The sequence below is a fragment of the Pongo abelii genome, chromosome X (assembly GCF_028885655.2).
Source record: "Pongo abelii isolate AG06213 chromosome X, NHGRI_mPonAbe1-v2.0_pri, whole genome shotgun sequence".
Lineage (NCBI taxonomy): Eukaryota > Metazoa > Chordata > Mammalia > Primates > Hominidae > Pongo > Pongo abelii.
In genome coordinates, this window is record NC_072008.2 from 157,423,337 (window position 1) to 157,438,445 (window position 15,109).

Below are 15,109 nucleotides of genomic sequence, written 5' to 3' on the forward strand. Positions count from 1 at the left end.
CTTCTCTCAGGCTTAAGTGAACTATCTCGCCACCTACATCCACTTTCTTTACTTCCTTTCCTAGAGAATGATGTGCCTCCTTTTCCCCGATGCTGTATAAACATAGCTCACAACCAACACAGCTCACAACTAACACAGCAGCATGCTTGCCAATCAAACGCTGTGTTGGTGTGGTGGCTCATTTCAATCTAAGGCAGGCATTGGCATCAAGGGCTTTGGAGTTTGCTCCGAAGTTTTCTAGTTTTCATTTTGGTGAAAGAGGCGGGCAGTGTGGTACTGTGGGCAGAGCCCTGGGCCATGAGGCGGGAGCCCTGGGTTCTAGGCCCAGCTCTGCCACTCACATTCATGCGACCTTGAGCCAGCTTCTGGCCCTCCCCGGGACTCAGTTCCCCATCTAGAAAAGGAAAAGTTTACATTAGATGCTAATGGTCCTTCCACTTGGAAAGTTGTTTGATTCATAGAGTCTCAACACTCTGGCATGTTAAGAGCTCATTTGAAAACCAACCATAAATATTTAAATTAACTAGCAACATATGCTGAGCTCATCACATAATCAGGTGTCACGTTAGTGGAACAAGATCTAGAGGAGAGAGGGCAATGCCTGATTTGGTACTCACTTCCCTCCAGATCCCCCAGTCAATGTTCCAGAAGCTGGATTTCTGTCGAATCCTTAGCTTATCATCATCATTAGCATCACCTGGTTCTTTTTTTTTTTTTTTTGAGATGGAGTCTCGCTCTGTCACCAGGCCAGAGTGCAGTGGTGCGATCTCGGCTCACTGCAACCTCCACCTCCCGAGTTCAAGCAATTCTGGTGCCTCAGCCTCCCGAGTAGCTTGGACTACAGGCGCGTGCCACCACGTCTAGCTAATTTTTGTACTTTTAGTAGAGATGGGGTTTCACCAAGTTGGCCAGGATGGTTTCGATCTCCTGACCTCGCAATCTGCCCACCTCGCCCTCCCAAAGTGCTGGAATTACAGGCGTGAACCACCGCGCCTGGGCCAGCATCACCCAGTTCTTAGGATTAAAGGCAGAAAGCTGGAGGGAGACACTTCCCAGAGGCCACTGCAGCAGCGGCAGCAGCAGTAGCAAGGCCACTGTGGATCTTTCTTTCTCTCTCTTCACCCTTTTTTTTCCCTCAGAGCTTTCAGGTTGCTGCACTTATTACCAAATGATGCTGCCCCTCATCCCCGAACACCGGCAAGCTAATTTAATTCTGTTCCAATTTTACTGGGAGCTCCTAGTAAGGAACAAACCCTCTGCAGGGCAATGGGTGGTCTAGAGAGCTCTGGGAGGTTGTTCCCACCCTGGGGGTGCGCCAGGTCTGGTGGAACAGCCCGGCAGGTACCAAACCACCTGGAACGCCCAGCCCGCCCTCAGCTCTGGGCTCTTGCAGAGCTGCCAATCAAGCGCTGTGTTGCTGTGCTGGCTCATTTCAATCTAAGGCAGGCATTGGCATCAGGGAGGCCTCAGGAGGAAGGTGCTGTTTGAGATTGAAGAGTAAGCAGAATCTCCATAGAGATAAAGGAGAAAGGGCATTCTGGTCCTCAGGAATAGTGTGAGCAAAGTGCTTGGAGACAGAGAAGTGCTGAAAGGGATCATGAAATGTGTGTGCAATTGGTGGGCGGGGGAGGTTGGTGGCAGGAACCTGGCTGGAACTGAATCTTGGAGGTTTTGTTTTTGTTTTTTTTTTCTGAGACAATGTCTCACTCTGTTGCCCTGGCTGGAGTGCAGTGGTGCAATCATAGCTCACTGCAGCCTCAATCTTCCAGGCTCAAGTGATCCTCCTGCCTCAGCCTCCAAGGAGCCAGGACTATAAGCATGTACCACCACACTTAGCTAAAATTATTTTATTTTTTGTGGAGATGGGGTTTTGCCATGTTGCCCAGGCTGGTCTTGAACTCCTGGGCTCAAGCAATCATCTCACCTTAGCCTCCTAATGCTGGGATTTTACAGGCATGAGCCACTGTGCCCTGCCTTGAAGGGTCTTTCTGTGGCTTTCTCTCAAGGTGATGAAGAGTCATGAAGGATTTTATTTTATTTTTTGAGATGGAGTTTCACTCTTGTTGCCCATGCTGGAGTGCAATGGTGTGATCTCAGCTCACTGCAACCTCTGCCTCCTGGGTTCAAGCGATTCTCTTGCCTCAGCCTCCCGAGTAGCTGAGACTACAAGCGCCGGCCACCACACCTGGCTAATTTTTGTATTTTTAGTAGAGACGGGGTTTCACCATGTTGGCCAAGCTGGTCTCGAACTCCTGACCTCAGGTGATCCACCCGCCTCAGCCTCCCAAAGTGCTGGGGTTACAGGCTTGAGTCACTGTGCTGGGCCAGAATTTTAAACAAGACAGAAAAATGTGTATTTATAAAAATTCAGCCAGGTGTGGAGGCTCATACCTGTAATCTCAGCACTTTGGGAGGCCGAGGTGGGTGGACTGCTTGAAGCCAGGCGATTTGAGGCCAAACTGAGCAGCAAAGGGATACCCTGTCGCTACAAAAAAATTCAAAATAATAAAAATGTTTAAAAAGTAAAAAGTTCCCTCCAGATGATAGGAGATGGCTGAGCAGGGAGACGAGTTAAGGGAGAGACAGATAGATGATCTCTGCTTGGTAGTGAGAGGTGGGGAGGAGCAGCTGGATTCGGACATGTTTAGGATTTGCTGGTAGCCTGGATATGGGAAGTGAGGGTGAGGGAAGAGCCAGGCGGGACGCTGGGGGGATGGTGGTGCCGTTCTCTAAGCACGGATATGGGGGCCGGGGCCGAGGTTGGGGAATTTAGTTTGGGACACACTGAGGTGAGATAGTGGCAGGTCACGTAACTGATGACTTCAGCAATTGCCCTCAGGCCCTTTCACCTTTGCTGCCCTTTTCTCTGGCTGTCCGCGGGCAGAAGAGTCCTGAATGGTCACTGACACCGGAAATGCCCTCTGTGCATCTAACCCTCTCCTTGTTTGTTTGCTCACTGAAAACAACCAGGCAGTAAAGCCTGTTACAAAGACTGAGAGGGGAGGATCACTGGAACTCAGGAGCTCGAGGCTGCTGTGAGCTATGATTGCACCACTGCACTCCTGCCTGAGCAAAAGAGTGAGATCCTGTCTCAAAAGAGTAAAAATAAAAAGACAGAGAGGCAGAGTTCCAGTTTTCTCACAGATGGCCTGGTATACTTGGACAAAACAGTTGCCTCCTCTGGGTTTCAGTTTTTCCAAAATATGCCAAAACATCCCACGTGATCATTAGGGGGTGCAAGTCAGACAGTAGATACGCAAGCACCAGGCAAACTGTTAAGGAACAAAATGCAAGGTGGCATCATTACCATTCACATCATGTTCTCTGCTTTGAATTGGGCCATTTGCTGTTTCTGTTTACAGTTCCTTACTCTTATCATTTTATCTGATTGTACTTTTCTCTGATAACCAGTGAATCATGCAGACCAGGTAAAAACATAACCAAAAGTAAATGGAAAGTTGAGATGATAGTCTAGATAAATCATGTTTAAAAGCAAGGTTTTTACTTGAAACATCTTGAGGCAGGCTGATCTGAGAGGCACAGTGAATCTGACACCAAACTGTCCAGAATCACTAGAAAAGATGATTACCAAACAAAGGGGATCTGTTTATGAACACAAACATACCTTTTCAAATTAGCCAGGTGTGGTGGCACGCCCCTGTAGTCCCAGATACTGAGGTAGGAAGATCACTTGGGCCCAGGAGTTTGAGGTTGCAGTGAGCTGTGTTCACGCCACTACACTTTCAGCCTGGGTGAGAGAGTGAGACCTCATCTCAAAAAAACCAAAAACTCCAAAACAAAAACAAACCATACCTTTTCCAGTTCACTACAAGGCCTTACAATCACAGCGTCTTCATCTATTCATTCAGCAACTATTCACTGGGCATATACAATGGACTTTCTTCAAGGCATCTGGGAAACATTAGGAGGAAAACCAAACCAAACCAAAACAAAATTTCTTCCCTCTTTTAAGGAGTTTATGCTCCAGTGGCTATTAGTACAAGAAAGAGCCCTGGAGATGATCCAGTATCTAGTAAGACTCGCTGACTGTACAGAACGGGAAACTGAGGACCAGTGAAGCTCAGGAATTTGCCAAAGCCTCTTGAAGCTGTAGAAGAGCAGAGAGCAGAGCCACATCCTATGGCTCCTGGGTTACTAGTCCCTCTACTGTACCTTTCTTGGTTTGGTTTTGGCAACACAGCTGTTTGCCCGATACTTCATGGAGCGACATCACCTGTCCAGCCAGAATGCAAGGATGCGGGTGACCCTCACGTGTCTACTTCCCAAATGCAGGTCCGTTCTGCTGGAGACAAAACTCTCCCACACAGCAAGCACTCACCCAGCTTGTACTTTGTGCCAGGGCTTGGGCGGGGCACTGTGGAGGTGGAGCCATTGAGAGATGAATGGAACTCAGTCCTTGCTCTGGAGGAGCTGCTGCCGGACCCTGGCAGCGCGATGGCCCAAGTACCCCTCACCGTTTCCCGCACAGGACAAGATACACAGGACCAGCACCCCACCAGGTGTTGCAGCATGAATATTTGTTGAAGTAGGGCTAGCGTGGGTGTGGGTGTGTGTGTTCAGATGCACCCAGCCATGATGCCTTGTTTCTATAGCTCAGGTCACAGACAGATGCAATTCCCAGCAAAGGCAACTCTCTTGGTTGTAGAAAAACACAGTTCAAAGCTTGTGCTACTGAGGTTTGGATTTTCCTGCAGTGGCTGCTCTTCTGCACTGTCTGAAGAATTAAGAGTGAAATCAAAGGTGACTCTGTTAGAACACTGAACCCTTCTTGGGCACTTATTTTTGTGCCAAGCATTGCTCTAAATACTTCATGTGTATTAATTTGTTTAATCCCCACCATTTATGAGGTAGGTACTATTACAAGGCTCATTGTGAAAATGAAGAAACTAGCCAGGCGCGGTGGCTCATGCCTGTAATCCCAGCACTTTGGGAGGCTGAGATGGGTGGATCACTTGAGGTCAGGAGTTCGAGACCAGCCTGGCCAACATGGTGAAACCTTGTCTCTACTAAAAATACAAAAATTAGCCAGGCGTGGTGGCACACACCTGTAGTACCAGCTACTCGGGAGGCTGAGGCAGGAGAATAGCTGGAACCCGGGAGGTGGAGGTTGCAGTGAGCCAAGATCATGCCACCGCACTCCAGCCTGGTCGACAGAGCAACTCCATCTCAAAATAAATAAATAAATAATAATAAAAAAAATAAGAAGAAGAAGAAGAAGATACTGGGGTGGAGAGAGGTGAAGTCACTTGCCAAAGTCACATACCTGGTAAGTGACAGGATGCGGAGCCAGCTCCTGCTCTTCCTCACCACACCCGCCTGACCTACAGGCAGTGCTCTTCGGACTTTAGTGCTCCCTTTGCAAGTCAAAGCTCTGGCTAGCACTGCATATCGGTCACAGGATTCTAGTGCTTAGAAATAAAGAGGAGGGTGTTCCTGGAACCCACCTCCCTCCAGGTCCCCAGCTGGGCCCTGTGGCAGCCAAAGGGGAGTGCCCTTGGGCCTCCCTCTAGGAAAGGGGTGGATATGCCTTGAATCCACTGCTCGACTGAATTAAGTCCTCTCTTTTCCTCATTCCCCCTCCCCTCAGCCAGGTCCTCTTCCTTGTTTGGCTGAAACAGCCCACAAAGGGCTTGCCTCCTTCTGAGAGGGTGTGCCCTCCACACCTAGCATCCAAGAACACAGGCTTTCCTTTACTTGCTCAGGTCTTCATTCAGCAGATGTTTCCCGGTGTCTCCTGGGCCCCAGGCCCTGTTGTGCTAGTTGCAAGGAAGCCCACGTGAGACAGTCAAGTAATCACCCAGACAGTGGCTATGGCTGTGGCTGTGAGAAGCACCACAAAAAGACCAGAGGGAGAAAGGAAAATGCAGGCCAGAAGTCGGGGAGTCTCCCAGGGAAGGTGTTGGGGACTGGGCTGAAGTCTGGAGAGTGGGTGGTACTTGTTTAGGCATGAGAGAGGAGGGAGAGGGCCTGAGGCAGTGGAAACAGCAGGTATGCGCCCCCGATGAGGGAAAGGAGAGAAGGCCGAGTTGGTATTAAGAGTGAAAAAGAGGCCAGGCACGGTGGCTCATGCCTGTAATCCCTGCACTTTGGGAGGCCGAGGTGGGCAGACCACGAGGTCAAGAGATCAAGGCCATCCTGGCCAACATGGTGAAACCCCGTCTCTACTAAAAATACAAAAATTAGCCGGGCGTGGTGGCACGTTCCTGTAATTCCAGCTACTCGGGAGGCTGAGGTGGGAGAATCATTTGAACCCAGGAGGTGGAGGTTGCAGTGAGCCAAGATCGTGCCACTGCACCCCAGCCTGGAGACAGAGTGACACTCAGTCTCAAAAAAAAAAAAAAAAAAAAGAGTGAAAAAGAGGCCACGCGCAGAGGCTCACGCCTGTAATCCCAGCACTTTGGGAGGCCGAGGCGGGTGGATCACCTGAGGTCAGCAGTTCGAGCCCAGCCTGGCCAACATGGCGAAATCCCGTCTTTACAAAAAATACAAAAATTAGCTGGCATGGTGGCACCCGCCTGTAATCCCAGCTACTTGGGAAGCTTAGGCAGGAGAATCACTTGAACCCAGGAGGCAGAGGTTGCAGTGAGCCGAGATGACACCACTGCACTGCAGCCTGGTCGACAGAGCAAGACTCCGTCTCTAAAAAAAAACAAAACAAAGCAAAAAAAAAGGCCAGACACGGTGGCTCACGCCTGTAATCCCAGCACTTCAGCACTTTGGGAGGCAGAGGTGGGAGGATTACGAGGTCAGGAGTTCGAGACCAGCCTGAACAACATGGTGAAACCCTGTCTCTATTTTAAAAAAGTACAAAAATTACCCGGGCATGGTGGCGCATGCCTGTAATCCCAGCTACTCGGGAGGCTAAGGCAGGAGAAAGAACCCGGGAGGTGGAGGTTGCAGTGAGCCGAGATCGCGCCACTGCACTCCAGCCTGGGCAGCAGAGCGAGACTCCGTCTCAAAAAAAAAAGAGTGAACAAGAGGCTACAGAGACAGGAAGGGCCGTGTCTGGGTCCTTACTGCAATGAGAGGAGAAGCCATTGGAAAACTAACATGATGCTCAGAATTACATTTGAAGAAAGGTCATGCTTGCTATTGGCCGGAGGGTGGCTGGGAGGTAGGTGGGGAACAAATTCAGTTACTTTTCCCCACCCTCACTACCAATATCCCAAATCTAAGCCCACACCAGCTTTGGCCTGCAACCTCTCCTAAAGGATCTCTCTGCCTCTGGCCCATCCCCTATAGCAGTAGGGAGAGCTTTCTCAAATACAGTCTTGACTGGGTCACATCCTTGCTCAAAATCCCGTCATGGGCCGGGGGCGGTGGCTCACGCCTGTAATCCCAGCACTTTGGGAGGCCGAGGCGGGCGGATCACGAGTTCAGGAGATCGAGACCATCCTGGCTAACATGGTGAAACCCCGTCTCTACTAAAAATACAAAAAATTAGCTGGGCATGGTGGTGGGCGCCTGTAGTCCCAGCTACTCGGGAGGCTGAGGCAGGAGAATGTCATGAACCCGGGAGGTGGAGCTTGCAGTGAGCCGAGAACTAGCCACTGCACTCCAGCCTGGGCAACAGAGCAAGACTCCGTCTCAAAAAAAAAAAAAAAAAAAAAAGAAAAGAAAAGAAAAAGAAAAAGTGGTATATATACATAATGGAATACTATGCAGCCACAGAAAAGAATGAGATCATGTTCTTTGCAGGGACATAGATGGAGCTGGAGGCCCTTGTTCTTAGCAAACTAACACAGGAACCAAAAAACAAATTCTGCAGGTTCTCACAGGTAAGTGGGAGCTAAATGATGAGAACACATGGACACAAAGCGGGAAACAGCACACACTGGGGCCTACTGGAGGGTGGAGAGCAGGAGGAGGGAGAGAAACAGGAAAAATAAGTAATGGGTACTAGGCTTAATTCCTCAGTGATGAAATAATCTGTACAACAAACCCTCATGACCCAAGTTTACCTACGTAACAAACCTGCACATGTACCCCTGAACTTCAAAGTTAAAAAAAAGAAGAGTCTTAAATTCAGCTGATTAAAAAAAAAAAAAAGCCAGGCATACCTGTGGTCCCAGCTATGCCGGAGGCTGAGGCAGGAGGATCTCTTGAGCCTGGGAGTTGGAGGCTGCAGTGAGCTATGATCATACCACATATCACTGCAGTGCAGGCTGTGCAACACAGCGATATCCTGTCTATTATTATTATTATTATTTTGAGATGGAGTTTCGCTCTTGTTGCCCAGGCTGGAGTGCAATGACGCTATCTCTGCTCACCACAACCTCCACCTCCCAGGTTCAAGCGATTCTCCTACCTCAGCCTCCCGAGTAGCTGGGATTATAGGCATGCACCACCACGCTCGGCTAATTTTTGTATTTTTAGTAGAGACAGTTTCTCCATGTTGGTCAGGCTGGTCTTGAACTCCCAACCTCAGGTGATCCGCCCTCCTCGGCCTCCCAAAGTGCTGGGATTACAGGCGTGAGCCATGATGCCTGGCGACCTCCTTATTATTTTTATTTGTTGATGTATTTATTTATTTTTGACATGGAGTCTTGCTCTGTCACTCAGGCTGGAGTGCAGTATATGATCTCGGCTCACTGCAACCTGTGCCTCCCAGGTTCAAGTGATTCTCATGCCTCAGCCTCCTGAGTACTTGGGATTATAGGCGCACGCCACCACACCCAACTAATTTTTGTATTTTCCGTAGAGACAGGGTTTTACCATGCTGGCCAGGCTGGTCTCCAACTCCTGACCTCGAGTGATCCACCCACCTCGGCCTCCCAAAGTGCTGGGATTACAGGAATGAACCACCGCACCCAGCCTGAGATCCTGTCTCTCTCAAAGAAAAATCCTGTCATGGCTTCCCATTGCCTGCTGGTGAGAAGCAGTGGATGACAACCTCTGCCATGAACAGCCTTGGTCTGTCCAGGCTGTGCCCCACCTCTATGTCCCCAGAGCAGCTCTCACTGCACCCCTCCCCTGACATTCCAGCCTTTGGGTCCTCCCACCAGTTCACAGTAAACTTGCCCACAGCCTGGGGTAATTGGCTCGTTTACTGCCCATGGAAACCTCACTAATTCTCTGCATCCATTTCAAAATTACCTCTTTTGTTCATAAAGCCTTCCCAGACCCTACGCCACCCACAATCAGACATAAAGCCTTCCTCTCAGCCTTTGCTGGCTCTGCCTGCTTGTCCCTCTATTTGGCACTGGCATTTATTTTGTGCACACTCCACTGCAGGTGTGTCTGCCCTCCCTCCATTGCAAGTTTCTTGAGGGTGGGGAGTGTGCCTTGGGAATCTATGGAAGTACTCTTGCCTTGGGGCCTACTTAGAACATGGTAAAGGAGTGGTCAAGGCCAATGGAAAATGCATTCACTTGTTCAACAAATTGTAATGGAATGCCTGTTCCGTGCCACATAGAGGGACACAGTGGAAAACAGCAGACTGAGGTCCTTGCCCTCATGGTGCTCACTGTCTCCTGGGGAGCCAGTGTGAAGGTGCTGTACCATAGTGGGCGTGAATTGGGTGTGGAAAAACTAAGCAAGGAAAAGAGAGGCAGGCAATATGGAGCTGGATTTTGATTCACAATAGGGTGCTCAGGGAAGGTGACACATTTGAGCAAAGATGGAAGGGAGGTGAGGGCAGGATCCTGGCAGATGTGTGGGAGTGTCCCAGGTAGAGGGCAGAGCAAGCAGCAAGGTAGCAAGGTCCTGAGGTGGCTGTTCCTGAGCGAGGTTGACAACAGGGTGAGGAGAGATAGAATCACGTGTGTGTGCTGAGGGGGTGGGGGGGAGGGCAACCTGTGCAAACCCATTGGGAAGACGGGGGCTTCCCTTGAGGAGATGGGGAGCCCCCAGTGTCCTGAGCCCTGCCTCTATGTCCCCAGAGTGCCTCGGGCCCCAGGGCAAGGCATCTGCATTTTATCCAATAGCCGTGCCCCGGGTCCACTCCGGACTTCCTTCATCCCAGCCCCCTGAGGAGGGACAAGGTCTGATTTAGCAGGACCCGTCTGACTACTGTGTCCAGGGCGGAGTGAAATTGGGGAAGAGGGACTGGCACTCATGGTCATGACAAATGCCATCCTTTTTAGAGTCACACATAAAGGACCTTTGCAAGGCCACCTTTCAGACTTGTTTGCTGTTTGTGGGGTTTATTTTGGTGGCGAGGGAGGGGGGAGGTGGGTGGAGGCAGGACTGGCGTGTTGCCTTGGGGGTACCTTTGTGAAGCCCCACCAGCAATGTGAAGAATGTTGATGCAGCCGGGCGCTGGGCGCGGTGTCTCACACCTGTAATCCCAGCACTTTGGGAGGCCGAGGTGGGTGGATCACCTGAGGTCAGTTCGAGACCAGCCTGGCCAACATGGTGAAACCCCGACTCTACTAAAAATACAAAAAGCCCAGCGTGGTGGTGGACACCTGTAATCCCAGCTACTCAGGAGGCTGAGGCAGGAGAATTGCTTGAACCTGGGAGGTGGAGGTTGCAGTGAGCCGAGATCGCACCACTGCACTCTATCCTGGGTGACAGAGCCAGACTCCATCTCTAAAAAAAAAGGAATGCTGATGCTGTAAGAGACCCCGGAGAGCAGCTCCTGTTCCCCTTTTAATGATAAGAATCAGGCCCAGGTGGGGCGCAGTGGCTCACGCCTGTAATCCCAGCACTTTGGGAGGCCGAGGTGGTGGATCACCTGAGGTCAGGAGTTCCAGACCAGCCTGACCAACATGGTGAAACCCCATCTCTACTAAAAATACAAAAATTATCAGGGTGTCGTGGCGGATGCCTGTAATCCCAGCTACTCGGGAGACCGAGGCAGGAGAATCGCTTGAACCCGGGAGGCGGAGGTTGCAGTGAGTGAGATCACGCGATTGCACTCCAGCCTAGGAGACAGCGCGAGACTCCTTCTCCAAAAAAGGAAAAAAAAAAAAAAAAAAAAAGGAATCAGGCCCAGAAAGAGGGAATGAGGAATGAGGAGCATTTTAAAAATGGCAACTGTTGTGGATCACGAGGTTAGGAGTTCGAGACCAGCCTGACAAACATGGTGAAATCCTGTCTCTACTAAAAAAGCAAAAACAAACAAACAAACAAACAAAAATTAGCTGGGTGTGGTGGCGGGTGCCTGTAATCTCAGCTACTCAGGAGGCTGAGGCAGAATTGCTTGAACCCGGGAGGCGGAGGTTACAGTGAGCAAAGATTGCTGCCATTGCACTCCAGCCTGGGCAACAAGAGCAAGACTCTGTCTCAAAAATAAATAAATAATATTAAAAATAATTTTTAAAATGGCAACTGCAATCCCATTTAGAGAGTGGCTCCTCCTCTCCCCACTGCAGGAATCCTTTCAGTTCAGGTAAAGAGAAACAGCTTGTACCTTTACATTACACATTACACGGGGTAGACACAGAAGGGCCTCAGTCACTAGCCAGATGGAAACTTGCTGTGGGTGGAGGGTGGGGACTACAGTCTGCTGCGTCTGCAGGCCTTCTGGATGGGATGGGGCTTGGAGGTGAGAATCTAGACTGGGTAACCCAGCAGCATGGTGAAGACTTCAATGCGGGACAAGGCAGGGCTGTTCGGTAATGTGATGGCCGGTGAGAGCTATCCCATTGGAGAGTCCCCTCTCTTCTGCTCCCTTCCCCTCCTCTGAAGGAGACCGGTGCCTAGAAGGTCAAGGGCCCTTCAGTTTCATCTCCATCTTCGCCACAGGTCCCGGCCGGCCTGGCACATCACTGGCCCTTGATGGGCTTTTGTAGATTAGGATTGTATTCCCACAAGGCACCGGCGTGGAGAGTAAAAAGTAGGAAATCCTTTGGTCACTGACCCACTTCCCGCTTTTCATTCAGTATGAAAGGAGCCCAGAGCAGGGACGCGGTGGCGCTGGTGCTGCTAAAGAGGCCTGTGTCATGCTGAACAGCCTTGGCTTCTGCGCTCCTTTCTCTTCCTTGTCCCAGCCCTGGGCAAGAGCAGTGCTGTGGGAGGGAGTCGCCCCGGTCGGGGTCTGGTGGGGAGGGGGTGAGGGAATTCGGGAGTGGCAACGGGCACAGCCATCTGGTGAAATGCAGATGACCAATCGGGCGCCGTGGCTCACGTCTGTAATCCCAACCTTTTAGGAGGCCGAGGTGGGTGGATTACCTGAGGTCAGGAGTTTGAGACCAGCCTGGCCAACATGGCGAAACCCCATCTCTACTAAAAATACAAAAATTAGGCCGGGCGCGGTGGCTCACGCCTGTAATCCCAGCACTTTGAGAGGCCAAGGCAGGCAGATCACAAGGCCAGGAGTTCAAGACCAGCCTGGCCAACATGGTGAAACCCCGTCTCTACTAAAAATACAAAAATTAGCTAGGCGCGGTGGCTACTCGGGAGGCTGAGGCAGGAGAATAGCTTGAACTCAGGAGGCGGAAGTTGCAATGAGCCGAGATCGCACCACTGCACTCCAGCCTGGGCGACAGAGCAAGATTCTGTCTCAAAAAAAAAAAAAAAAAATTAGCAGGGCGTGGTGGTGGGCCCCTGTAATCCCATCTACTCGGGAGGCTGAGGCTGGAGAATCGCTTGAACCCAGGAGGCAGAGGCTGCAGTGAGCCAAGATAGCGCCATTGAACTCCAGCTTAGACGACAGAAGCGAAACTCCGTCTCAAAGAAAGAAAGAAAGAGGCCGGTTGCGGTGGCTCAGGTCTGTAATCCCAGCACTTTGGGAGGCCGAGGCGGGCGGATCACGGGGTCAGGAGATCGAGACCACCCTGGCTAACACGGTAAAACCCCGTCTCTACTAAAAATACAAAAAATTAGCCGGGCGTGGTGGCGGGCGCCTGTAGTCCCAGCTACTCGGGAGGCTGAGGCAGGAGAAGGGCGTGAACCCGGGAGGTGGAGCTTGCAGTGAGCCGAGATTGGGCCACTGCACTCCAGCCTAGGCGACAGAGCGAGACTCCGCCTCAAAAAAGAAAGAAAGAGAGAGAGAGAGAGAGAAAGAAAGAAAGAAATGCAGACACCCGCGTCACTTGGGGCCCGAGGCACCGTCGGGGCTCTAGGTACCCGCAGCCTGAACTGTGCGATGTTGGTAGGAGAGGTGGTGGAGGCCGGCTTCAGCCACCGGGTTCCCCGCGGGTTTCTCTCCGCTGCTGTTTGAAACCAGAAAACCTCTTCTCAAGGGTGCTGGCTGCTCTCGCCAGCTCACCAAAGGCTGCGGCACCCACAGTGGAGCTAAGCTATCAAGAGAGGACAAGTGTGGCACCTAGTAAAGGCCAAGAGACCAGAGTTCCCGCCCTGGCTCAGCCACTGACCCATGTGGGGACTTGGGCAAATCTCCAGGGCGCTGGGTCCTCTGTGCCACGAGGAGGCTGGGTTGGAGGGCCTGGAAGAGTCTTCCCAGCGGTGCAGCTCTGCAGAGCCATTCTAATAGAGAACCACCTCTGAGAAGGTTTTCCCCTCTATGGGAAAAACAAGTCAAATTGGAATGCAATTCCCACCAAAGAGCAGATGGTGAGGAGAGGGGACCCGGGGCGTGGTAACAGGGAGGGGTGAGGGGAGGCACCTGGTGGTGAAGTAGTTCACAGGAGGCTAAAGGCTGTGTGGCAGGGCCCCTGAGAAGGCCTGGAAGCCAGTCAAGACTCCCTGTCCCTGAAGATCTGTGCTTACAAGGACTCCAAATTTACAAAGGTTCCTAGGTGCCATATTGAAAGATCTTGTTTCGTTGTAGGGTCTTTACAGCAAGTTCCCTTAATACTTATATATACGATTTTATTTTATTTCTTTGGTTTTGTTGTTGCTGTTGTTGTTTTGTTTTGCTTGTTTGTTTTTGGAGACAGGGTCTCACTCCAGGTTGGAGTGCAGTGGCACGATCTTGGCTCACTGCAACCTCCACCTCCCGGGTTCAAGCGATTCTCGTGCTTCAGCCTCCCCACCTCGGCCTCCCAAAGTGCTGAGATTACAGGCATGAGCCACCTCGTCCAGCCTATTTCTTTGTTTTGAGACAAGGTCTCGCTATATTGCCCAGGCTGGTCTGGAACTCCTTGCCTCAAGTGATCCTCCCGCTTCAGCCTCCCAAACTGCTGGGATTACAGATGTAAGCCACTGCATCTGGTTCATATATATATATATATATATATATATATATATTTGAGATGAGATCTCACTGTGTTGCCCAGGCTAGTCTCGAGCTCCTGGGCTCAACCAGTCTTCCCACTTCAGCCTCTCAGCCTCTCAAGTAGCTGGGACTACAAGTGGGTGCCACTACAACTGGCTTCCCTTAATATATTTTGTTCAACAATCCCATTCCACCCCTACCCCCCAAATCCACTCTGTCTACACTTCCACTGATATTTTTAGATGGGGGTCTCACTATGTTGCCCAGGCTGGTCTCAAACTCCTGGCCTCAGGTGATCCTCCTGCCTTGGCCTCCCAAAGTGCTGGGATTACAGGCGTGATTCTTTTTTTTTTTTTTTTTTTTCCCCTGAGACAGAGTCTCACTCTGTCATCCAAGCTGGAGTGCAGTGGTACGATCTTGGCTCACTGCAACCTCTGCCTCCTGGGTTCAACCAATTCTCTGCCTCAGCCTCCTGAGTAGCCGGGATTACAGGTGCCCGTCACCACGCCCAGCTAATTTTTGTATTTTTAGTAGAGACGGGGTTTTGCCATGTTGGCCAGGCTGGTCTCGAACTCCTGACCTCAGGTGATCCACCCACCTTGGCCTCCCCAAGTGCTGGGATTACAGGCGTGAGCCACTGCATCCGGCCTACAGGCATGATTCTTTTTTTTTTTCCTTTTTCTTTTTTTTGAGACGGAGTCTCACACTGTCACCCTAGCTGGAGTGCAGTGGCGCCATCTCGGCTCACTGCAACCTCAACCTCTCAGGTTCAAGCGATTCTCCCCCCTGAGCCTCCTGAGTAGCTGGGATTACAGGCGGGTGCCACCACACCAGGCTAATTTTGTATTTTTAGTAGAGGCGGCATTTCACCACGTTCGCCAGGCTGGTCTTGAACTCCTGACCTCAGGTGATGTGCCCACCTTGGCCTCCCAAAGTGCTGGGATTACAGGCATGAGCCACCGCACCCGGCCAGGCATGATTCTTAAAAGGAGGCTGGGTTGGCCCAAGGTACCCAAATGAAGA